Genomic DNA, 25,788 nt, shown 5'->3' on the forward strand with positions numbered 1-25,788 from the left:
CATTGGCTCTCCTTTGGTTACCCTGCTTGATACTTCCTCAAAGAATTCTAACAGATTTGTCAGGCATGACCGCCCCTTGATGACTTTGACCTACTTTACAATACATTTCCAAATATTCAGAAATCTCAATCTTTACAATGGACTCCCAAAATCTTACCCATGACTGAGGTTAGGCTAATCGGCCTGTAATTTTCTGTCTTTTGCCTTAGTCCCTTTTTAAACAGGAGTGTCACGTTAGCAATTTTTTTTCCAGTCCTCTGGGGCCCTTCCTGACTATAGCAACACCTAAAAGATCACCACTAACGCTTCCACTATCTCTTCAGCTATCACCTTTAGAACTCAGGGGTGTAATCCATCTGGCCCAGATTATTTATCCTCTTAAAGGCCAATCAGTTTTACTAACACCTTCTCCTTGGTGATGGCCACCATACTCAGCTCCGCCCCCTGAATCTCTTGAATTTTAGGGAGATTAGTCATCTTTTCCACCGTGAAGACTGATGCAAAGTAATTATTCAGTTCCTCAGCCATTTCCTTGTTCCCCACTACTATCTCTCCACCGTCATTTTCCAGTGGTCCAATGTTCACTTTTGCCCCTCTTTTGCCCTTTAGATATCTAAAGAATCTCTTACAGTCTTCATTTATATTACTGGTCAGCTTAGCCTCCTATTTAATCTTCTCTGTGCTTTATTTCTTTTCTTGTTGCCATCTGTTGGTGTTCATAAATTTCCCAGTCCTCTGGTTTCCCATTGCATATAATGTAGTGAAGGGCATTCTCTTTTGCTTTTATGCTATCCCTGAGTTACTTGGTCAGCCATGGTTGCCTCATCCTTCCTGTACCATGCTGCTTTTTGTTTGGGATGAATTTTTGCTGCGTTTCCTGAATTACTCCCAGAAATTCCTGCCATTGCTGTTCCAATGTCTTTCCTGCTAGGCTCTTCTTCCAGCCAATTCTGCGCAGCTCCTCCCTCATACCTCTGTAGTTGCCTTTATTCAGCTGTAATACTGTTACCTCTGATTCTATCTTCTCCCTCTTAAATTGCAGAGTAAATTCTGTCATCTTATGAACACTGCCTCCAAAGGGTTCCCTTACCTTAAGCTCCCTTATCAAGCCTGCCTCATTGCACAACACCAAACCCAGTATTGCCTGTTCACTTGTGGGCTCCACCATGAGCTGCTTCAAAAAGCCATCTTGTAGACATTTCATAAACTCCTTTTCTTGCAATCCACTACCAACATGATTTATCCAGTCCACCTGCATATTGAAATCCCCCGTGATCACTGTGACTTTGCCTTTCTGACACACCTTTTCTATCTCCTGGTGTATCTTCCATCCCAGCTCCTGACTACTGTTTGGAGGCCTGTACACAACGCCAACTATGGTTTTGTAACGTTTGCATTTCCTCAATTCTACTCTCTCAGATTCTACACCATCTGACCCTACTTCATTTCTTCCTATTGATTTAATATCATTTGTCACGAATAAGGCAATCCCACCCCCTCGGCCCACCTGCCGACCTTTTCGATGGAATGTGTATCCTTGGATATTCAGCTCCCAGCCCTGATTCCCTTGAACACATCTCCGTGTTGCCTACCATGTCATATCTGCCAATTTTGATCTGCACCACAAGCTCATTTACCTTATTCCTTAACCTGCGTGCATTCGGATATAACACCTTCAGTCCTGTATTAACCCTGCCCCTTCACTTTGTCATTCATTTTTCCAGTGTTTGATTGCTAACTTTTTCAAAACACTCTGTCCTATTTGTGTCTGTGCTGAAGACTTTAATAAGCTCTCCTGAGTTCTTCGCTGTCATTTCTTTCATATTTTTCTATGGAGTTGAATCCACCACTATGGAGGTTAACCTGCTGCTTTGTTTCCCACTGGGGGAGGTTTCACTATTCCCTTCCTCCCTATTTTCTAGTTTCAAGTCCTGTTTGCCCTTTTCGCTACAATATTGGTCCCAGCTTGATTCAGGTGGAGACCATTGGTACAGATCCCTCCTGTTCCAATACTGATTCCAGTGCCGAATGAAAAGGAACTCCTCTTTAGCTATGTGTTTACTTCCCTTGTTCTGATGTGTCTATGTCAATTAGCAAGTGGCTCGGGCAGTAATCTGGAGATTATTACCCTTGAGGACCTGTTCTTTAATTTGTTTCCTAGTTTCAGATAATATCTGAAAAGATCTTGTTTCTTAGACTTGCCTATGTTGTTTGTTCTGGCATGGAGCACAACAACTGGATCCTCCTCCTCCTGCTCTAATATCCTTTCAAGCCAGTCAGAATTACCCCTTACCCTGGCACTGGGCAGGCAACACACCATGCGAGACTCTCGATCCTGCCTACAAAGGATACTATTTATCCCCCTAATTATAGAATCCCCTACAACTACCATTTGTCTTTTTCTCCCCCTCTTGAATGGACTCCCGTACCGTTATCTAGGGTATCACCTACGATTCAGATACAATTGATTGTTTTACTGATTGAAGAAGCATCTTTTACGTCAGCATAGTTTTATTATCTTGAAACTCAGATAATTTTCCGTGGCACAAATAATTTTTGCATTCCTTGAACTGGTCATCACAACTTATTGCAGTGAATTCCTCCTCACCTGCTCCTTTTCATGAGAATTTTTTTTTCAGCAATTTTTTTTCTTGGAGTGCATACATGGCTTATTAGAATATCAGATTTGCTAGTGGGAGAGGAGGCTATTATCTGCCTACATGTGATTCTGCAAGCATCACATCTCCGTGGGAGACAATCTGCAATTACAAAGAGACCCCGACAACTGAATGTGCTGTTGGTGTGCAATCGTATCCAATATCCTTCTATTTAGGCAGCAGTCCCAGTGCTTCCATGGTGTCCCACTTGGGTTGCCCTCGAGTGGTCATAGGAAAATGTTTCCCCCTTTTGTGTTAGCTTCTGTGGCCCCATAAGCTGATCTTTAGGAGGGCACAATCTGGGAAACAAAGCCATCTACCACATCAGGAGGAGAGGGACTAATTCAGCACATCAACATTCCAGATTGGTTGTCTGTGAATGACCCTGAAAAATATTCCTGTATTACCATTGTTCCAAACTTTAGGGAGAAGCTGAATAAGCTGGGGCTATTTTCCTGGAGCATGGAGGCTGCAAGGTGACCTTTTATAGAAATTTATAAAATCATGAGGGGCACAGGTTTAAGGTGAGATTTAAAAGGGACCTCAGGGGTAACTTTTTCACATAGGGTGTGGTGTGTGTACGAAATGAGCTGCCAGAGGAGATGGTGGAGGCTGATACATTTACAATATTTAAAATGCACCTGGATGGGTGTATAAATAGGAAGGATTATGATAGGAAGGAGAGTTATGAGCCGAATGCTGGCAATGCAAATGGGTTAATCTAGGATATCTGGTCAGTGTGGACAAGTCGGATCGTAAGGTTGGTTTCCGTGCTGTACATCTCTATGACTCTTGACTCTGTTATGAGCTATCACTCCATCTTCTTGGCCTAGGAGTTCATAAGCGACAATTTCACAACAACTGTATCCAACAACACTTCCATTAGTACTCAAAAATACTCCACCTTATCACTTCTAATTTTCCTGTTGGTCTTGTGTGTGGTTTTGCCTGGCCTATTTCTTATTTGCAGTATTACCCCTGTGGCTGCACCACGGCTGGTAAAGGGAAATTGACATTTAACAGGGAACATTGCAGTCGGCCTTGCTGCATGTTATTAAGCAGCATTGGACCTGAATACCCTGCTTTCAACTGTGTACCATCTCCACACAGATGGCAGGTAACTGGCTAGCTGGCAGGCAATGACAGGACACTGATAGATGCTGTCATGCTAATTCATGATCTAGGGGTGTATTTCTTGTCCCCTAGGAGAGTATGCAACAATCCTGGTGATCTGTTGGAACATAGATGGCTGGACTTCTGCAAGGGTTGATATGCCCTCTGTTTATTCATGTACAAGTAGTCTGGACTTACTTGATACTAAATTGAACTTGCATGGCAGCAAATACAAATATCAGGACCTGAGACTGAATTTCCACTATAGTATTCAGCCATTAAGCAACTCCTTCCTGTGTGCAAACTGAGACATCAGCTATTCCATGCAGCAAGCCTGGGTCTGAAGTACCCTTATAGTGCACCACCATTTCCACATTAGAAATGATTGGTCCTCATCTCTCTGCAAGCATCAGTACCAAATTAGAGCTGGATTGCTGTATCCTCATTGTCAGTGACAACAGGCTTTCTGGGACATCTCCGAGTGAACCCAATATTTCAGAGCATATCCATCAGTCTATACCTGTACACTGTCCCATCAAAGTCTACACTTGGTTCTCTGCAAAGGAATACGTTCTTTCCTTTTCTTCAGGTCAGGGTGCATGGGCTAATCATCACATGCAGACCTGGCCATCTCAGAATCATGCAGTGCTTATATCTAAGCTAGTGGGTATCAGAACGCCTGTATGTATTTTTTCCTCAGATGACTAATATTCCTCTGGATTTTCATCCTCTGGTGTCTAGGTGTCAGTCCTCAGTTATCCGAAAGCATAAATGCACAAAAGTGAATAAGCTAAAAACAATAGGTTAATGGTTATGAGAAATAATGGGAACTGCAGATGCTGGAGAATCCAAGATAACAAAGTGTGAAGCTGGATGAACACAGTAGGCCAAGCAGCATCTCAGGAGCACAAATGTCAGCTTTTGTGCTCCTGAGATGCTGCTTGGCCTGCTGTGTTCATCCAGCTTCACACTTTGTTATCAAGGTTAATAGTTATGCTACCTGCAGTTTATGTACTGTACCAGGCTGCAAGTTATGGGTGAAGTGGAAATTCAGTATGTATTTACTGCATTGGCCTGGAATGTTAACAGCAATATTACACCTTCAGTAATGGTTACATGAACAATGTTGAACACTCTCCTTTAAAGCAGCTAGGAAATGCAGCTGTACCTGCCCCTCATTGGTTTGTTGCTGCGCCCTGCCATGAAGTGCCATATTATCCTGGTCAAGAGGGGGAAGAATATCACTGAAGATGTTACAGTTTATTTGAGTATGTACCTATAATAACTAAATAGGTGGTAGCATAAGAAAGTGTGGGTGTAATTAAGGATGAAGCAGTTTAAGTATGTGAGGTGGTGCATCTGAATGTTATGCAGGAATGTTGACTAAAAGTTGCTGGTGTGTTCAGTGATAGGTGTACGTTGCATTGAGCAATGTAATGCTGATTATCCAGTTACTGGGATATTGAATTTGCAGATGCATTTACTGACCTTCATTCATCTGAGGTTACTGCATGTTTTTTTGGCACTGCATCCAGAACTGGTCTATACTCCATTGTCATGAAGGTGAAAAAGGAAGCGCAACATTTGTAAGCTTCCTGCATTAATTTCAACAGACACATTAATTTCACATCAAAATTCCTGGACCTGTTAATTTTTTTTTCCAATCTTTAGCATATTATCTTTCTGGTACATTTTAAAATTCTCGGTCAGTTTATGGATTGCATACCAGCTTATTCTGAAATGCAGAAATCATTTTCTAACTTTGTTACCAATAGTAAGCCTCCTGCAAGTATACTGGAGATGGCTCAGTTGTAAAAGTATGCACTATACACAGCTAGTTTTTGTTTTGAATGCATTTTGCTGCAGGTTCCCGCTGGAGAAATAATCTCTCACAGACGGTTTTTAAAAAATCAGTGGTCGCAGTATGGTCAAAGAGATACAAATTATTAACTTGAAGAAATCAGCTGCTGAATCTAGAAATCAAACCTTTGATCATAACATTTTGGACACTGTACATACAAACTGTGCATACATGCTGACCATTATCTCCCTAGAATTTGGACCATAACTACACCGTGTCAGGTTTTCTGAGGTGAAATGCAGTGACAGTTTAGGCTTGGAGCATTGAGTTGTGGATTAGAATTGAACAGGGAACAGCACAAATAAGTAAAATTCTAGAAGACGGCAATCCAGAATGAGACTGAGAAGTTTCTTGAGGAAACAAAAACCAGGACAACTAGTATGTTGGGAAAATTGGTTTTTCTTTTCAATTCAGTCCAAAATTAAAATCCTGCTGATTATATTTTATGCAGGCAGGCAAAGCCTGCATCTCAGCAAACACATACTTTCACACAATATAAGGTTGATTTACCTTTATCTCAATCCCAGGATACCCTTTAACATATGATCACCCTTGTAATAGAGAACATGTGGCACACAATCTGAACAGTAAAGTGCTACAAACGGCAATATGATAATGATGAGACCATCTGCTTTCATGATGTTGGTTGAACTGTGAAGATTGGGTAAGATATATTGGAAGAACTCCCTTGATCTTCTTTGAAATAGAGTCATGGGATCTTTTACATTACACCAAAGGGCCTTCTGTTTTTTGGATGACCCCTCCCCGCTGCAGTACTTTACTGAAGTACCAGACTAGATTTTTTTCTGTAGATCATTATAACTAGATCCTCCTCTGAACAGTCATGGCTCATATTTCATTTCAAGTATTTTGCCCCTGGCTTAATTAGAAACCAATTCATGAGGGAGAACTTCAGTCAGAGAAAATAGTACCACATTAAATTGTCTGTTCTACCATGGTCATCATTTCAATTTTTTTTAGTCTAATCCAGATGCCAAGGGCAGTAAGTATGTCTTCAAAGCAGACTTGTGCAAACTAAATTGCAGATTGGATACTTTAATTTTTTTATTTGATATTGATGACAAGATCTTCAATGCAGTCAACTGATAGTTCAGCATTTAATTTTGTGCACTTCACAAGACACTTGCACTTTCTGTGAATAATCTATTATAGTCAAAGGGATTCTAATGTTTCAATAATAGTTTTGTGTATGTAATGGTCATGATTAATACTGTCACTGCAGTTATTTACTATAATGTTCCAGTCACAAATGGGCTCCAGCAGATCAGAAACATATTAAGGTTGTTGCTAATCAGTTGCAGTAAGAATTTTTGTTACATCTCTGTGCTGTTTTGTGATTTAATTCCACACTTACAATTTGCTTAACAACAACTGAAAATTCCTAGGGTGCTGTCTTATTTTTAAATGTGACAAATATCATTATTGCATCATTTCATTATCTCTGAATAAGACAATGGAAGAAACTAGAAGGAGAAGAGTTATAGCTTTGTGGTTTTGCTCTGTTGCTTTTGAAAATGGAAAATATATTGGAAACAACTAGAGGAGTAGTGCCGTTTCATTTTTTTGAGTTTCATTAGATGTAGGTGTCACTGGCTAGACCAGCATTTGTTTCTTGCCCCAAAAGCCCTTGAAGATGGTGAGCTGTCATCTTGAACAGTTGTAGTCCTTGGATGTAGGAAAACCTGCAGCTGGTAGTTTCGTCATGTGATTGTTGATCCCATGATGCTGTCAAAGGAGCTTAAAGCCACTGCAATGTCACTTGTATATGGTACACACTGGCCGCTATGCATTGGTAGTGGAGGAAGTGAGGTGCTGGTCAAGTGAGTTACTTTGTCCTGGATGGCACTTAGCCCCTGAAATGTTGTGACTCTCTTTAAGTTATATCTTTCCATTTATTTTATTCTTAAAACTATTCAAAATTGTGTCAGATTGTGACAAACTTTTCACTGTATTTTAGTGCTTTTCTCACTGTAAGATGCATGTGACAATAAAATAATTCATTCATTCAAAACCATTCATCTGTCCATCCACGTTGAGCTTATCCAAGCATGTAGAAGATAGGTAGTCTTTAGGAAGTCTGGAGGTGAATTACTGACTACAGAATTTACCACAGTGTTTATATGACTCTGTTCTTTCCAATTTTTGGACAATGATAATCCCCAGGCCGTTGACATTGAGGGATTCAGTGATAGCAATGACATTGAATGTCAAGTTGAGATGGTTACATTCTCTCTTGCTGGGGATGTTAATTTCCTGGTGCATGTGTCATGCAAATATTACTGGTCATTTATCAGCCCAAGACTGGATGTTGTCTGAATCTCATTGGTCATGCAGGCAGACTGCCTCACTGTTGAAGGAGCTGGGAATGGTTCTGAACTGAACATTGTATAACCAGCAACAAAAATCCTTACTTTTGATCTATTGATGGAATCAAGGTCATTGATGAAGCAGCTGAATATGGTTATACCCTGAGGAAGCCCTGTATTGATGTCTTGGGGATAACATGCTTAATCTTAAATAATCATGACATTGTTTTCTTATACTTGGTATAATTCCAAGAGTGGAGAATATTCTTCATGATTACCATCAGCAGTCAGTCAATCTATTTTTGGATTAGTTCTGTTAATTTATTCACAGGATGAGGCCATTGCTGGCTCGGCAGCATTTATAGCCTATCCCAGATGGCAATTCAGAGTCAACAACATTGCTGGGGGTCTGGAGTCACATGTAGGTCAGACCAGGTAAGGATGGCAGTTTCCTTCCATAGAAGACATCAGTGAACCAGATAGGTTTTTCCAACAATCAACAATGGGTTCATGGTCACCTTAAGACCTTTGATTCCAGATAGTTATTGAATTCAAATTTGATTATCTGCTGTGGCAGGATGCAAACCCTGGTCCCCAAAACATTACTTGGATCTCTGGATTAAGAGTCCAGTGGTAATACTACTAGGCCATTGCCTCCCCTTTTCATAGTTATGATCCCAGCTGATGTTATGACTGAATGAGTCAAATCCAACCTGAATGAAATCTGGCTTGATGGATCCTTTTTCATTCATTGAAGTGTTCTTTCACTGAAATGGAAGCATGAAATGCTGCCGACTTCATTTTAACAATGAAACAAGTATATTACAGCAAAGAAAATAAAGTAGGATGAACAGAGCTGTTTACATATAACACAACATGAAAGATTTCAAAACACACAGTAAAAATACCATTCCATCTGTAACATGTTCCTGTACTCAAACACCAGAGAGAATTCACTTCTCTTTCAGTTATAAGTTCAACTTAATTGTTTATTTCAGTCACTGGCCTGGAGAGTTTGATAACTTATTTCTTCATCAGTGATGCAACTGAGCTTGAACTTTGTTAACTCCAAATAACTCACTCATGATTTTAACCAAACACTATCGATTTGGAACATTCAAAATAAAGTCCTCTCATTGAGGTAATTGATTTCCGAATTCTTTGAACTAACTTGCTTATCCATGAGAATTTGTTTCATTATATCTAATTTCAAACAGCACAAGTTATTTCTCACTTCTGAAAAATGACCCCGACCTGAAATGTCAGCTTTCCTGCTCCCCTGATGCTGCCTGACCTGCTGTGTTCCTTCACTGTGTTATCACTGACTGTGGCATCTGCAGTTCTTGCTATCTTTCAGCAGAAGTTATGAGATTTTCCCCTTTAAAAGTAAACCTGATCCTTTTAAATAAAAAAAAGGTCCTCCAAGTTTACTCTGTGTCTGGACGTAAAACTCTTTCAAAGGAAAATATATTCTCAATGTCTCGCCAGGACTCCTTTTGCATTTTTGGAAAGAAGACATGGCTCCAAGAATACCATCAATTTATTTATAAAACCCCTTATACACATGGACCAAACACATCTGCCCCAAGTTCAAAATCCATACCGAAGAATAAATTACTTTGATCTATCTATTTATAAATCTTACACTATGCGTCTCATAGTCCAGTAACTTTTTTACTACACTGCCATTCTGCATGATCTGTTGGAATTAAAATTGACAACTACAAGATTGTTTTTGGTGATCATATAGAAAACACCAAAACTGTTGATCGAGGTACAAAAAAGCAGAAGTGCATGGTGATCCTAGACATCCAGTACTAAATTGCTTCAGGTAAACTCTGGTTTAAGAAACAAAATCTATGACATGAAAACTATTTCTGTTTTCATGCTTGAACACAGATGAAATCCTTGACTATTTAAAATGCTGCAGACTTGCCTTAAAACAAGGAAATACAACTCCCTGCCATTGATTCTTCTACTTTCAGTTTCTTATAAGGTCACCATTCACAAGGACATCAAACAGATCGTGCACATAGCTGCAACCACACTCAAACTTTGACGCTGCCCAGACCAATTTGATCTGTATCCGAGTCTCTGGCCTCATCTGTGTACACTGTATTATCAGTGAACCAATGCTGCAGGACATACAGGATTCACTGAAACAAATCACCAAGGCTGTTTCGACTGTAATTCACTCATCGCAAACAAATTCCACTTCAAGTCCCAGACCACCCTGACTTCTAACTTGAATCACTTTTTTAAAAAAAAATCATCTGTGGTTAAATGTTCCAGAGTTCCTGACCTAATGCAGTTGCAGAAGTGCCTAATTTACAGACGTTGCAATGTTTTGAGAAGAATAAGTTTCATTCGTCTACCTTAGGCAACAATTTGTTAACTACAGCTCTTGAACAAGAGTTTTCTAGGGTTGCCCACATTAAGGGAACTTGCCTTTCATATGCTTAAAAAAAACAAGTTGACAGTCGACAATAGCAGACTAAGCTGCATTTTCCTAAAACTTGGTTGAGTTAATTTCAGGGGGATTCATGGAGAGTTTTTCTCTCTCTCTCTGAGCCCTAGCAAGTTTTCTCACTCATTTCTCTATTGCCAAACTAGTTGTGTGGGCGCCATGAGTCTTAGGCATAGCTTTCATCGTGTGTTGCACTCCCCCAAGGCAGAATTACTCGCTGTTGCTGAGAGGCATGGCAATTAGGAGACAATAGTGCACAATAGGACCTTTCCTACTCATCCCACCATTGGATCCTATTGACGAAAATCAGAATTTTTGTTTCTGATCAAGAATGTAATTTTTCCTTTCTCATCTTATTTTCCCAACTGTTTTTCCATTACCCACATCACCGGGGACTGGGAATATTCTGTCCATTCGTTCTGATGTTATTCAATGCTTTTGCAATGGTATAACTAAGAAAGCATTTTGGACATGAGAGATAATAAAGTGTGAAGCTGGATGAACATAGCAGGCCAAGCAGCATCTTAGGAGCATAAAAGCTGACATTTTGGCCCTTGACCCTTCAGAAAAGGGGGATGGGGAGAGGATTCTGAAATAAACAGGGAGAGAGGGGGAGGCAGATCAAAGATGGATAGAGAAGATAGGTGGAGAGGAGAGTATAGGTAGGGAGATAGGGAGGGGATAGGTCAGTCCAGGGAGGATAGACAGGTCAAGGGGGCTGGATGATGGAAAATGGAAGGCTCCAACGCTCAAGGTAAGCTTTTAAAGTTTAAAAAAAATCTCTGACTCACCGGCTTCCCAACAGGCCCCTCGTCCAAGCTCCCACTCGTGCTGCTGCTGCAACCAGAAATCTTGTATTCTTTCATACCAAATATTATCCAATGTGTCTTCATTATAGATAACACGGTGTGAAGCTGGATGAACACAGAAGGGCGAGCGGGAAAGTTGATGTTTCAGATCGAGACCCGAAATGTCAACTTTCCTGGTCCTCTGATGCTGTTTGGCCTGCTGTGTTCATCTAGCTTCACACCATGTTATCTCAGATTCTCCAGCATCGGCAGTTCTTATTTTCTCTGACTTCGTTGTACCTTCTTTAAAGCCCCCAGATCCATCCTCCTGCATCAAAAAAATGCTAACATCTGTTTCTCATAATATATTTGATCATTATAGGGAAAAATAAACTTTTCAAAGTGTTTATGTAGAAATATTGCTGGACATTTATGTACCAGTTATTCGGCTTTTGAAAAAAAAATGAGCAAAGTTGGAGAATCAGTATTATAAATACATCATGTTTTGTTAGATTTTTATTCTGACCCATTGCAGTTCTATCACTTTTAATGGAACTAGTGATGAAAGAGTGCATTTCGGGAATTGCTGCTTTCATTTCCACCTGTGGTTTCCTCAACCACTTATGTTCTCTGGTGATTCTTGACACAATTACATCAGTGTTCACCTCATTTGGTTGTCATTTACTTCTTTAATCTAAGCTCCAGCATCCTTGAATACTTTCCAGGATCTCTTAGTGTATGACAAGTTAGAAGTGATATTTCACGTGTGGTTTTGGCACTTCTTGGTATTGTCTGCATCGTTTCCTTGGATCTGTCTGTAAAGATTGAAGATTTAGCTGTCAAGCTGGTAGGCCAGTACTTTCAAGGTTCATGCTTCTAACTTTTTAGATTGGAAATTACATTCAGTGTTTTCTATTGCTGTTCTACAAAAGCCAGGTCTGATCAGCTTGACTAAATTTGGACCAATGTGCACGCTCAGATGTGAACTTAATGCTGTTGGATGCTGTCAATTTGGACTGACTTCCTTACTAATTCATTGAGTACTTCAGGACTGAATGAGTATTCAGTGTTGAAAATAGCTTCTCCGCAGACTTGATTGAATCAGTTATGACTTTAGCTATCGTGTCAGTTTTAAAAACATGGGTAATGGTTTTTGTTGTTTGCCTTTTCAAATATGGTGGTGGCACTGTTTTATGCTGTCTTATCCATTGTGGCCCATGTGGAACTTTTCTTGAATGATGGACCTCTTTCGTTCATCCTATAATCTGCTTTATTGCAAGTTAAATTGTGAACAACACTCAGCTGGTGGGTGGAGGTACTTACCTTCAGGTACTCCTTCACTCACTGTATAACAATCATCTGGGTGAGCACTGTGGCCCACTTAGCTAGAGATGTCTGCAACACATCAGATTATGGCTCAGTACTTTAGTAAAGTCTCACCAGGCACTCAATTTCAGTCTGGGTGGCCCAGAAAGCGGGTTCTTTTACCCAATGATAGATGAAAACAGTCTTCTTCTCAGACTCATATGGTTAGGGCCAGTTGCACATATAAAGTCAAGAATGCAAGCAGGTAGAGAAGAAGCAGAACCTAATACTGAAAGAAGCTGAGCAATATCTTGTTCTTCACAAGGTTAATGCCCGAAACTGCCTTATCAGTCCACTTGCTGAAGCATCACTCATTTTAAATCTGCAACTGCACAGCCATTCCATTATTGAAGCACCAACCTCACCACCACATAAGTTTTATATGCACAGAAACATTCACGCTCACCTTATGCCAACCCTCTACTTCTTTCCTGGGCATTGTCCTTCCTTCTCACGTGCTGGACAGGAGACACTGCCTGGCTTGCTCATCAAGCATTCAGTAATCCATTCCCATCACACAATCCTTCTCTGTCTCTCACTGCAGGACAAGCTTCAGCACAACAGGAAGGACAGGCCCCAGCTTGTTGGTGAAGCTGTATAACTTCACCAACAAACTCTCCCTCTTCCACAGGCCCAAGTGGTCAACAGCCAGCCAAATGATAGTAGATACAGAGGCTGTCCAACAGTCCCATTACCTCTGAGCATAATGCTTGAGGACCCTCAGAGGATGAACCAACAAAAGGTGTTCAGGTACACCCACCGCCGGCACAGACAGTCACTTCTGAGAGTACGCTATCTAGATGAGGTTTGGAGCAGAGGTTTGTGAGCACATCACTGGCAGATGTGCAGAGTTGGTGGAGGATGCAACAGCCAAGATCTCTGATGATCCAACGACTGCCAATGTGCTTCCTACTCCAGAAAACATCACCTTTTCCCTGCCCCAATCCCTGTGACCATTCCTCCACTTCACCAGATCTCATACTAATGCCTTGAGTTGGCCTTAGCATGAACAGGGCCCTAGAGATATCCTTCACACCCTGATTGCAGAACACCAACGCCTGACACACTGGATGGCACTGACTGGAGCAACCTACCCTTTCTTCTCCAGTCTGACTGCATTCACACAATCCCTGTACCCCCAGCTTGACCACTACTACCACCACTGGTGTTATCACCAAACCCCAGGCAAATTTTTGCAGTTCTAGACAGGGTGCCCAGAAAAACAGTGATGAACCAACACACCACCTTTATTCACTAGCCCCTTTTGTCAGTCATAACAAGATCCAAGCACAAAAGATCACTTCCATTGCGGAGATATAAAGAACTACCGATGCTGGAGTCAGAGATAACACTGTGGAGCTGGAGGAACACATCCGGCCAGTCATCATCAGAGGAGCAGGACAGATGACATTTCAGGTCAGGACCCTTCTTCAGAAATGGGGGAGGGGAAAGGGAGCTCTGAAATAAATAGAGAGGGGGGTGGGGCTGGGGAAGGTTGGCTGGGATGGTGATAGGTGAGTGCAGGTCGGGAGTGATGGGGATTGGTCAGTTGAGGTGGGAGTAGTGGATAGCTGGGACAGAAGATAGACAAATTGTGTCTGATCGAGGAGGTAGGGATGAAAGGGAGGGTTGGTCATGGGATGAGGCTGGGAGTGGGGGGGATTTTGAAATTATTAAAGTCAACATTGAGACCATTGGGTTGTAGGCTTCCAGGGCAGAATGTGAGGTGCTGTTCCTCCAGTTTCCACATGGTGTTGTGACACTGGAGGAAGCCCAGTGGATGGACATGTTGAGCAGGGAGTAGGATGGGGAAATGATTCACGACTAGAAGGTGTTGTTTGTCACGAACCGAGCATAGGTGCTCTACAAAGCGGTCTTCGAGCCTCCACTTGGTCTCACCGATGTAGAGGAGGCCACATCGGGAGCAGTGGAAGCAGTAGACCACATTGGCGGATAAGCAGGTGAACATTTGTCTGATATGGAAGATTTGATTGGTTCCTTAGATGGAGATGAAGGAGGAGGGCAGGTGTAGCACTTCCTGAGCCTGCAGCGAAAGGTGCCGGGGTGGTGGGGCTAGCCAGGAGTGTGGAGCAACCGAGGGAATCACTAAGAGAGCAGTCACTACGGAAGGCAAATAGGCAAATATATCCTTGGTTGTGGGGTGAGATTGCACATGGCGGAAGTAGCGGAGAATGATACGTTGAATCCAGTGGTTAGTGGGGTGATACATTAGGACAAGGGGGATTCTGTCTTGTTTTTGTTTTCCATTGCAGAGATTTTTTTTTCTCCATCCCAAAATGATTCTTGCGTTAAATAAAGCCAATTTAATCAAACTTTCCTAAGTGAGTTTGTTCATTACCAAATGCAAGAAGAATGAGTAACTGAATGCGCATAACATAGATTAGAAATACGAAGGGAGTCCAAAAAAACAAAAAATTCAAAGATATGCAGTTTAGTCTCTGCATTATTTGAGAAGCATAGATAATAGATTTTTATAGTTGGGCAGTTGGTTTTGAGATTCGTGGCTTTGCAAGCTAATTTAATTTTTTTTTGTCCTGTTTCCCGTATTGTAATTCTTGGTGTGGAACAGATTGCACTGACGACTTTCTGCCCCCACTGTCCTCCTCTTGCTGTAATTTTTACGAGGAATATCTCTACTGAAAACTTATTCAACACGTTGCCTGCTAAGCTTCCAGTGAATCTTGTATGTTTGAATAAGATTGTTCCTCATTCTTCTCATGTCTAATGAATAAAGACCCGAACTATTTAGCTGTTCTTTGATGAGTCCATCCTGTCGTCCCAAGAATCAGCCCCGTGAATCTCTTTTGACCAGTGCCCAATGCCAGTATATCTTTTATTTGAATACGGGTATTAAAGCTGTACACAGTAGTTCAGGTGCAGCTTCACCTACACCCTATACAGTTTTTTAAAGAAAATGCATTCTTCAGATATGGGTGTGGCCGGCTTGGCCAACATTCATTGTCCATCCATAGATGACGTTAAGAAGCTGGTGGTGAGCTGACTTCTTGAACTGTTGCAGCCAAGTTGATGTAGATATACGCACAATACCAGAGGGAATTTCGGTATTTTAATCCAACAATACTGAAGGCACAGCAGTCTCTTTCTAAATCAGGATGGTGAGCATCTTGAAGGGGAACTTGCAGGTGATGGCATTCCCATGTTTCTGCTGCCCTTGTCCATCCAGATGGAAGTGGTTGTAGATTTGGAAGGTGCTGTCAAAGGAGCTTTGGTGAATTTCTGCCGTGCATCTGGCAGATGGTACATATTGCTGCTGCAGGAGGGACTGACTGTTTATGGTACCAATCAAGCAGTGTCAAGCTTCTTGGGTTTTGATGGAGTTGCACTCATCCAGGTGGACAGTATTACATCAGACTTATCTCTTGTAGATGATTTGGTGAGTCCAGGAGGTGAGTTATGCACTGCAGTATTCCTAGCCTACAACTTACTATTGTAGCCACAGTACTCGTTTGGCTAGTCCAGTTCAGTTTCCTGTCATTGGCAACTCCCCAGGATATTGAAATAGTAGTCCTACTCAATGTGATGGTTAGATTCTTCGTTCTTAGTGAATATCATTGCTTGGCATTGTATAGCATAAATGTTACTTGTCACTTGTCAACCTAAGCCTGGTTATTATTTCCCAACTTCTGACCTTATGACGGAGCAAAGATTGTTGATGAAGCTGTTGATGATGGTTGATATACACACAATACCAGAGGGAATTTCAGTATTTTGATCCAACGATATTGAAGGAACAGTGGTCTCTTTCCAAATCAGGATGGTGAGTGCCTTTAAGGGGACTGCTGAGGCCTCCTGACTTATTTTAGTGTCTGTACATGCATATGACACTTTTTTACTTCCTAGCAACAGCCTGAAATATATTTCTCTCCCTCTCACAGATGATAACATGCAAGAGGCATCTCTTTTGTGGCATCCTTACTTTTGTGCCTTGTTAATGAAGGTCTTGAGAAGAAACAACAGTTAATGGGAAATTCATATTAGGATCATCCACCTATAAGCCTTTCCAAATGCAAAAGGCTGCGATGATGGAGGGAGCAAGGAACATTCGACTGAAAGAATCCCTGAGTGGTTTACAATCAGGCTATGTGGATTAAAATAGGAATTATTAAAGAAAACCTGAAATAAATTCAGAGGAAAGCTGTAAAAATGAAAGGAGGCAATTGCATAAAATAAATTGGTGAAAATGATGAAGTAAAGCTCAAAGTAAGATTTAAATTGAAAGTATCTGTCTCTTTCTCTTGGCAATCTCATTGTTTTTTGCTGCCATTTACTTTACATAAGCCAGTGTTAGCATTTGATTGGTGTACCATAACCCAGGGCTTTATAGACAAATGAGCAAAGCTGAACTGTATGTTATTACACTTGCACTATTATTTTCCTAGACCCATACAACTTGTGTAATCATTTTTATAATACCCAATTAAGTGAAAACACATTTTCAATTGATCTATAATGGCTTTACAAAGAAAAATCAAGTTCTTCTGAAGCCTTCATTCTCATGGAATTATCTGGAAGAGTAGCAGAGAACTAGGAGAAAGAACACACAAGCAGGTTTGGAAATATCAAACCACAGTTATGCAGCATCAAAACAGATAATTGAACTTTGAAGCTGTGGTACTGTATATAGAGAGATTATTGTTTGCTTTACACGTTGCCACGTTTTGGTAATTCTGATTATGTTCGCAGGAGTGAAAAGTTTTTATGCTAAGCTATAAGAAAAAGTTTAAAATTTAACAGAAGTGTGAATTTGCTAGCAATGGATGGGGGAAACTGATTTCTCTGTGATGAGACTTGCAAGGTCAACAGCTGTTTAAAATGTAAGTCCTAGCACATATTTCCATAGTTTACAGCTCTGGGATTCTGTTCTGCATACAATCCATTGATGCATGCTTCATTATTTACTGGTTACAAATTAGCCAGTTTCAAAATAATGTAATCAACTTTCTATGTTACACAAAATTGTGGTGTTTTATTCATGCTGTAATTTTTAGTAAATGTTCTGGAGTAGCCAGCTCTAACTGCTGTACATTCTGTCCTCCCTTCTGAATGACATCCACATCAGCTGCTGCTTCTTCCACTTGACCCGTTCCTCTTGACAGCAGTTTTTAATATCCCATGTTGCATTGTCTGTTTTGATTGATGCAGCAAATGAAGGAAGCCAAATTAGGGGTGAAATTTCTTTAGTTTAGAACATATTTCTTGGGAGCAACACAAAGGGAAATTGATTGTAAGAGTTCATTGCCTGTTTGGCCCAGTAATATCAGTTCTATTCTTCCATGTTCCCACACTGATCGGCTGCTCTGTTGACCTCCTGAAATTGTTTTGATTTCATTCAAATGTTCATTTGGTGCAAATTACATTACTTTGTGCCCCAACACCCCAGTTCACACATTGGATGCTGATTTCCCCATTTCACCATATCATAACTGCTGTAACAAATCAACCCATTCCACTTTTTGATGCCCTAGGCAGCTTTGAAATCATAACCCTCTCTCGCCCTACTTGTTTCTGCAGTTTGGTTCTCATTGTTAGTCACTTAAATCCAAGAGATGAAGATTTGAATGTGTGTGGAGGACAGCAGTTTAGCCATTATGGTTCACTAATGTCCTTTAGGGAAGGAAACTGCCATCCTTACCTGGCCTGGCCTATGTGTGTCTCCAGACCCACATCAATGTGGCTGCCTCTTTAATTGCCCTCTGGGCAATTAGGGATGGCAACAAATGCTGCCTAGCTAGCGACGCCCTCACCCTGTGAATGAATTAAGAATTTTTTTATAAAATCACTGCTAGATCTGTCTGGATTGTATGAGGGATGTTGAATACTTTCCTCCTCTGCTCACTGTTCTCAGTTCATAATTGCTTTTCCTTTTTCTCAATTGCAAATTGTCCTCTTTAACCCCTATTCCTGCCTTTTTAACCCTCAAAAAAAAACAAGGGGCTGAATCATTTATTTTCGGCTCTGTTTGAGTTCCTTCAAGCTTTTCTTTGTAACATTTCTTGCAGTGAGGCCTGGCATCCATTGCTACCAAATTCACACTTCTGTTAAATTTTAACAGGGGTCAAGTGGCAGCTATCTTAGCAAATTCATCCAATTAATTATGTAAAGACTGTATTTTTGATTGTGGACTGAAATGAGAAAGGTATTGTTTTGAAAGCCAAGGATTGTGAAAGGGATTACTGCACATTTTAAAAGTGAGTCACGCCCTCTAACTGTAAATGTTGTTTATACTGTTGCCGTACAACCAGTGGGGAATGTTTATGAGAGATGAACTGAAGGTGTGTGCAAAGTGAGATTTGGCTGTCAGTGAGTAACTGATTGGTCTGTGTTGTGATGCCTGCCAACAACAATGTAGTTGGGAGCTGAAGAACTTGAGTGTGAATGAGGCAGTCAGAAGTCTTTAGACCTTCAGAAAGGAAAATACTGTCTTTGCCTCTTTAATAAGGAAGGAACATCTGAAGCCTGAGGGAAACAAGTTTATTTTCCTTCACCAGTTGGCAACTTATGTTGCTGCTATGGCATCTTTCATGTCCAATTTTTGCAATAATATGCCATGCCCCGTTGACAGAACAACTTGCCACTCAGTGGACGTCCAACAAGGACCTTGTGGCTGTGGTTTGAAGAAGAGTCATACTGGACTTGAAACATTAACTCTGTTTCTCTCTCCACAGATGCTGCCAGACCTGCTGAGTTTCTCCAGCATTTTCTCAGTTTGTTTCAGAGTTCAGCTGTTATCTTGGCATGTCCTGCTGCCCTGGACACACATGCTCCAGGGTCATCTGACCAACCATCCAGGACCCAGCAGTCTGCAGAGCAGGACAGGCTTTGTCCATGGCAGCTCTAAACCAGAGAGTATACAAAGATGTGGTGGCCGTGAGAAATGAGTAAACCTATTGAGGGCACTTAGTGGCACAGATGAAGAAGGCTTTTTTTAGAAATAGCAGTTTCTGTATAAATATTCACGATGCTAACTTTCTTGCATATGTTTGTGATTCTGTCTGTGTAGGCGCTCGATGTGTTTTCACACCGTCTGTTGGCAGATCATGGCCACATATGAAGCTCAGTGGACGGAGGTTCTGCATTGACTGCCTACTGCACCATGTGGAAGCCAGGGTAATGATACATACACGTGGCATTGAGTCCTGGTGAAAGCTTTGCTGCTCTTTGTTCAACATCCCTAATGTTTGGCTCTGTCTAGTACAAAGGTGTAGCTGTCAGAGATGTGTAGCAAGGGCACGGAGGTGCAAAATACAGAGAGGGTCAATGCTGTAGGATGGCTAGGGAGTTGATCTACCTTTTCAAGAACCTGTGACCAATGTTGCTCACCTTTGAGAGCCCCTGTGAATGTTGAGTGCTGCAGCCTCTTCTCCTACAGGTTGAGTCACTTCCCCTGTTAGCTTGGAGTGGGCTTGCAGTCATTTTCCTGCCCGTTATACACTTCTTGGATTTCTAGCAAGATGGAAGATGACAGTGAGTGCTCCTCTGCAAATGAATTCAATTAACTTCATTGTGACATGTACTCAAATGAACACAGTCAAAAGTTTATAATTCACCACATATCGTTCCATCTTGGGCACGAAGGTACCTCAGTACAAATGGTCTCCAAACTCCACCTTGACCATATTGGTGAGCCTTTAATTATCCACATTCTCAATCTAGTAGCCTATCTCTACAGGCTTCACACATTCCCATTTTCTCAACCTAAACCTTCTACATTTTTATCTACACGACCCTACCATTCCTTGCCCAGACCTTGGCATGTGAGGTGACTGTGCCTGATGTCATCGTGTACTGCTCCTGCCCGCTCCCGTTTCCCCTCCCCGAAGCAAGGCTGCTCCTGACTATGTACAACACCTCCAGCATGACCCCATTCCCAGCTGTGCTACCCGATACTCCCTCCTTGCAGATCCTGCTGCTCCTCTTCTCCACTGTTCCGTGCACTTACACAGAACTTATAACACTTAGCTGCCATGGCTAAGCTGCTGAAGCTCACCGGTATGGTCGTGGCCATGTTTGGTTTTGCTCCCTTTACCTCTTCCTCCTCAGTTTCTGTGGATGAACATGACAGACTGGCTGTGGCATACCCCTCTGACTGACATGATCAGGCAGGCCTCGGGCTTCTGCCTGTAAACCTCGCTGACTGTAATAGCCCTATTTCTTGGAGTTGCAGCTAAAGAACCAACAGACTGAGTGATGTTGTCCACTTGCTGGACTGCACAGACACAGGCCTCTGGCTGAGACCCCCTTGAGAGCTGCCTTCTACTTACTGTGCCAGGACCCTCTGACTGACAGTACTTCAATAGATTACAGTGAAGGCTACTCCCCTATGAGTTGAGTGCAGACCTGTCTGCTTGCTTCCCATGCAGATCAGCCATAATCTCAATGAATGACAGAGCAGCCTCGATTGTTTTAACCTACTTCACCTCATTTGTCTTATGTCCTATGGCCTTGTTCAGGGTGTTTGTTCCATGTGCTGCTAGCACATGGTGCAGGTGTAAGATTAACAACAAGATGCGGCACAGTGGCTCAGCATTTAGTGCTGCTGCTTCACAGCGCCTGGGCCCTGGGTTCAATTCCAGCCTCGGGCAGTTGTCTGTGTGGAGTTTGCACGTTCTCCCCATGTCTGTGTGGGTATCCCTTGGGTGCTCCGGTTTCCTCCCACAGTCCAAAGATGCGCAGGTCAGATGCATTGACTATGCTAAATTGCCCGTAGTGTCTAGGGTTGTGTGGATTAGCCATGGAAAATATAGTGTTTATGAGGATAGTTGGGGAGTATCTGGGTGGAATGCTCTTCAAAGGGTTGATGTGATCTCAATGAGCTGAATGGCATTCCACACTGTGGGGATTTTATGATTCTATAAAAATATATGCTTTCTAGAGTCGGGACTGATTAGGAGCAAGGCAAGTTTTCTGGTTTTACAACCGTGCTAATTGGCACTATGAGGCAAAGCGATGATTGTGTGAACAATCAGGTAGACGCTAAGTGTGTGAGTGCTAAGAGAGGAAGTTAGCATCCCTGGGATGCATCCTAGTCCAGTCTGCAAGTACAACCAGTCCCTGCTGCAGTCTCTCGATGCTAGTTGCTAATGCACTCTGTATTGCAAATCTGTGTTTCCAGGGCACAGTGCCAATATATCATCAGTTGTCAGGATGGCCATGATGGGTTGGTTGATTCCACAGAACCCAGTGTCCATGGTGGAAGAATGTTTGACTGCTCCATATGTGTAGTGCCCTTGAGATGTTGCCTGATGTCCATTATGGAGGTTGTTCAGTGTAAGTGGTGGACTGAATCAGTGATTGACATGCTTTGGTTTCCTTGTGAAGTTTTCTTGATGCCTAGTTTATTTGACAAGATTGGTAAATTGGGAACCTGAATGTTAATAGGTGAATTTTGCATTTGCCAAGGTGTTTAACAAGTGTTAACCTTTGTTTATTGGCATATAGTCACTTCCCAGCAAGAATCTTACCATGCCACTTATGAAAAATGGAGCAAGATGATTGCAACTTCGAGATGACCCTTGCCACACTTGTCTTCTCATGCTGCAACACATCTCACCATTGCCCATATCATTCCAATTCTGATAAGAGTCTGCTGAAGGAGTTCAACAACTTCTTTCTTGCTGACATTGAGGCCATCTGTTCTGCCACTCATGTACATCTTTCCTTTCCTCTAACTGACTGGGCAATCCTTCCTTCAAGATTGCACACACCACCCATCAATCTTAGCCATGAATTTTGTTTGTCTTGTTTTTCAGCATCTCCACTCATGTCCGTTTCTCTGTCAGGCTCATCTTGTTCCTTCATGCCAGCACTGTGAGTGTACCAATACTGTTTGGACTGCAGCAGTTCATGAATGTGCCTCCCCACCATCTTGTCAAGGGTAGTCAGGGATGAGCCATGAATAATTTTGATGGCATTAATGCCCCTTTCCCATAGAAGAAAGGTGAGCGACGCTGGAAGAGGATGATGTGGTGATAATAATGGGGGCTAGTTCACTTTGGTTATCATTCTGCTCAGGGAAGACAATAGTAGTGTCAGTGGATTGGTAATCCAGAAGCCCATGCTTAATGCCTGGGAAGATGTGTTTAAATATAACCATGGTAGATGTTGGAATTTAAACTCAGTTGATAAATCTGGATCATAGTGCTAGTTAGTAATGGTAATGATTAATAATGTTTGTTATTGTCAAAACTCATCTGGTTAGCTAATGCCATTTGGTGAAGGAAATATGCCCTTAAGGGATCTGATCTACATGTGACCAGACACGGCGACGTGGTTGAATTTCAATTTCTTTCTGAAATAGTCTAGCTCAGTTCAAGGGCAATTAGCGAAGGGCAACAAATGTCCTTGCCAGTGATGCCCACATCCCGTGAAAGAATAAAAAAAATGTAAAATGTATAATTTGTGACGTTAAGAGCCAGGGCTGTGTCAGGGCTGAAACTGAGTGTAGTGAGTCAAACAGGCATTTCATGGCAAAATAGGCACAGATTTGAGAGACAGCACATGTTCAGTGATGTAACATTCAGGTGAGGGAAAGTTCTTCACCCAGAGAAAATAAAGAACATAGAACGCTACAGCGCAGTACAGGCCCTTCAGCCCTCAATGTTGTGCCAAACTTTTACTCTAAACCTAAGATCTATCTAACCTCTACTGCTACCTTATACTATCATCCCAATGCCTATCAAATGGCCGCTTAAATGCCCCTAATGAGGCCAACTCCACTACCCTCTCCAGCAATGCATTCCAAGCCCCTACCATTCTCTGGGTAAAGGACCTACCCCTGACATCTCCCTGATATCTACCTCCTTTCACTTTAAAGCTATGTTCCCTTGTAAAAGCTACCTCCACCCTAGGAAAAAGTCTCTGGTTGTCTACTCTATCTATACCTCTGATCATTTTGTACACCTCTATCAAGTCAAGTTTAGGGAGTGGTGAGCCTGTCGAGTTCTTTGCCACACAAAGTGGTTAACACCAAAATATTGAATGTTTTCGAGGACTTAGACATAGTTCTCGGGGCTAAAGGTATCAAAGGACGTGAGGCAAAAGTAGGAACAGTATGGAGGATGATCATTTTGAACAGTGGAACTGGCTCAATGGGTCGACCAGCCTTTTCCTGTTGCTATTTTCTATGTTTCTTGATTTTGTAGGGAAAACACAAATTGCAGAAGAGACAATATATTGCAAAGGTCCAGGGTGTGTACTTTGCAATATGAGAGTAGGAGAGGCGGCAGCAAATAGGTTTCATGGACAAGGTATGCTCAGAGCTGGGCGGAGATGATACTGACAGAGGCTGTGAATGTAACCAGAGCCCTGAATTTCTCCATGTTGGGACTTTTCCAGGCTGGAACAGGCACTATCTGTAACTTCTCCCAGTTTCTTATTACGTGCTGCATAAGAGAAGTGACAGACAGTGTACTCTGTGCCAACAGGGAAGTTCATTGGATTGCCTAAACACGTTTTAAAGAAATATTAATGTTGGCATTTCCTATGAAAATGTTAAAAGCTATTTGTCAATTTCTAATGCTAATCTAGGATTGAGCAACAGGGGGCAGTGTATGTCTAAAATTCCCCTAGGAAAGAAGACATTAACGTACAGCATGCCTATTGGAACAAAGACAGGGCATAGTTACTGCAGAAAAAGAACATCCATTCCTTAAAACAGAGAGAACCAACTTGCACTTGCTGCTGTCGAGCAGTTCACAGCAACTGTGTGAAAAGATGAGCATAAACGTAAAATGGAATAAACATTATGAGGTGTGGCAAAGACCTGAGAAAAATCAAGTCCTGAAGCTATGAATTTGGCCAGTTCTTTATATATTTAAAAAATGTCCCTTAGTTTTAATGTTTATCCTTAACTAAATCTATGTATTCAAATGTTATTAATGTGAACATCTCTTCCTAATTTTGCATGGTATTCTATATGACTTTACTAATCTGTTGCTGCTTATAGTTTTATTGCTTTAACAAGACTAACAGCTTTCAGTTGCAACATGTAAAGAATTTGTGCTCATGTAAGACCATAGTAAGTCTGTCATGATGCTCCTATACATTTATAAAGTTGGGGCAGAGCTTATGAACAGGGAACAGGATTAGGCCATTCATCCCTTCAAGCCTGCCCAGCCATTCAATTAGATCTGACTTCAACCAAATCTCTCTCCTGAAACTCCCAATAATCTTACATCCCCTTGTAATCAATCCTGCTTGGAAAAAAAAATAGATTCAGCATCCACTGTTTTTGAGGAAAAGAATTCCAAAGACTTCTAACCCTTGGAGAAGTTTATTTTCCCCATCTCCGTTATAAATGAGTGATCTCTCTTTCTAGAACTACGGATCATCATTTAAGATTCCCCGATAAAAGGAAACATGAATTCCACACGTACCTGTTCAAGACCCTTCAAGATCTTATTTGTTCCAATTAAGTCAGCCCTGACTCTTAAACTCCAGATGATACAGTTCTAGCCTGTCTAGCCTTCCCTCATAAAGCAACCCACTTATTTCAGATATTCATGTATTCATGTACTAAACTTACTCTGTACTGCTTCCAACGCATTAACATCCCTCTAAGAACAGTGAGTATACTGTAACTGTATTCCATAAGTGTTGTTATCTTGTATGAAAGTAAAGCCACGTCTTGTATTCAGGTCCTCTCACAATTAACTATAGCATTCTATTAGCTTTCCAGATTACTTGCTGTCCCTTAATATTCACCTTCTTTGATTCATGCACTGAGACACCCAGTTTGCTTTGCTCCTCAGAGCTCTGGAACCTTTCACCATGTAGATAACATTCCTTTCTATTCTTTCTGCCAAAATAGACAAGTTCACATTTTCCTGCTCTACACTCCATTTAGTAGATCTTTACTCATTAACTTAACCCATCTATATCCCTTTGAAACTCCTTATGTCTTCATCACAATTCACTTTTCTAGCTATCTTTGTGCCATCGGCAAATTTAGCTCCCAAACCTTTGGTTCCTTCATCCGAATCATTTAATGGTAAAATGTTGAGGTCCAGAACCACCTCCGTGGCACACTACTTGTGACATCCTGCTGCCTGAAAAAGATCCATTTACTTCTACTCTGTTTTCTGTTACCTTACCAATCTACTGTCCATTTCAATATGTCAACCCTAAGTCCATGAGTTTATATGTTTTATAGTAGACTTTGATGTGATAC

The 25,788-nt window shown here is 41.5% G+C and overlaps 1 protein-coding gene across 1 annotated transcript in view; it reads left to right on the forward strand.

Moving 5' to 3' along the window:
- LOC125463028 (neuron navigator 1-like) overlaps positions 1–25,788 on the forward strand; it is a 618,648-nt gene that overhangs the window by 24,371 nt on the left and 568,489 nt on the right. Inside the window, exon 3 of the mRNA XM_059653430.1 lies at positions 19,621–19,727. The gene's annotated coding sequence lies outside the window, so the exon portion shown is untranslated. The remainder of the gene's footprint in view (positions 1–19,620; positions 19,728–25,788) is intronic.

Source organism: Stegostoma tigrinum, chromosome 21 (genome assembly GCF_030684315.1).
Source record: "Stegostoma tigrinum isolate sSteTig4 chromosome 21, sSteTig4.hap1, whole genome shotgun sequence".
Lineage (NCBI taxonomy): Eukaryota > Metazoa > Chordata > Chondrichthyes > Orectolobiformes > Stegostomatidae > Stegostoma > Stegostoma tigrinum.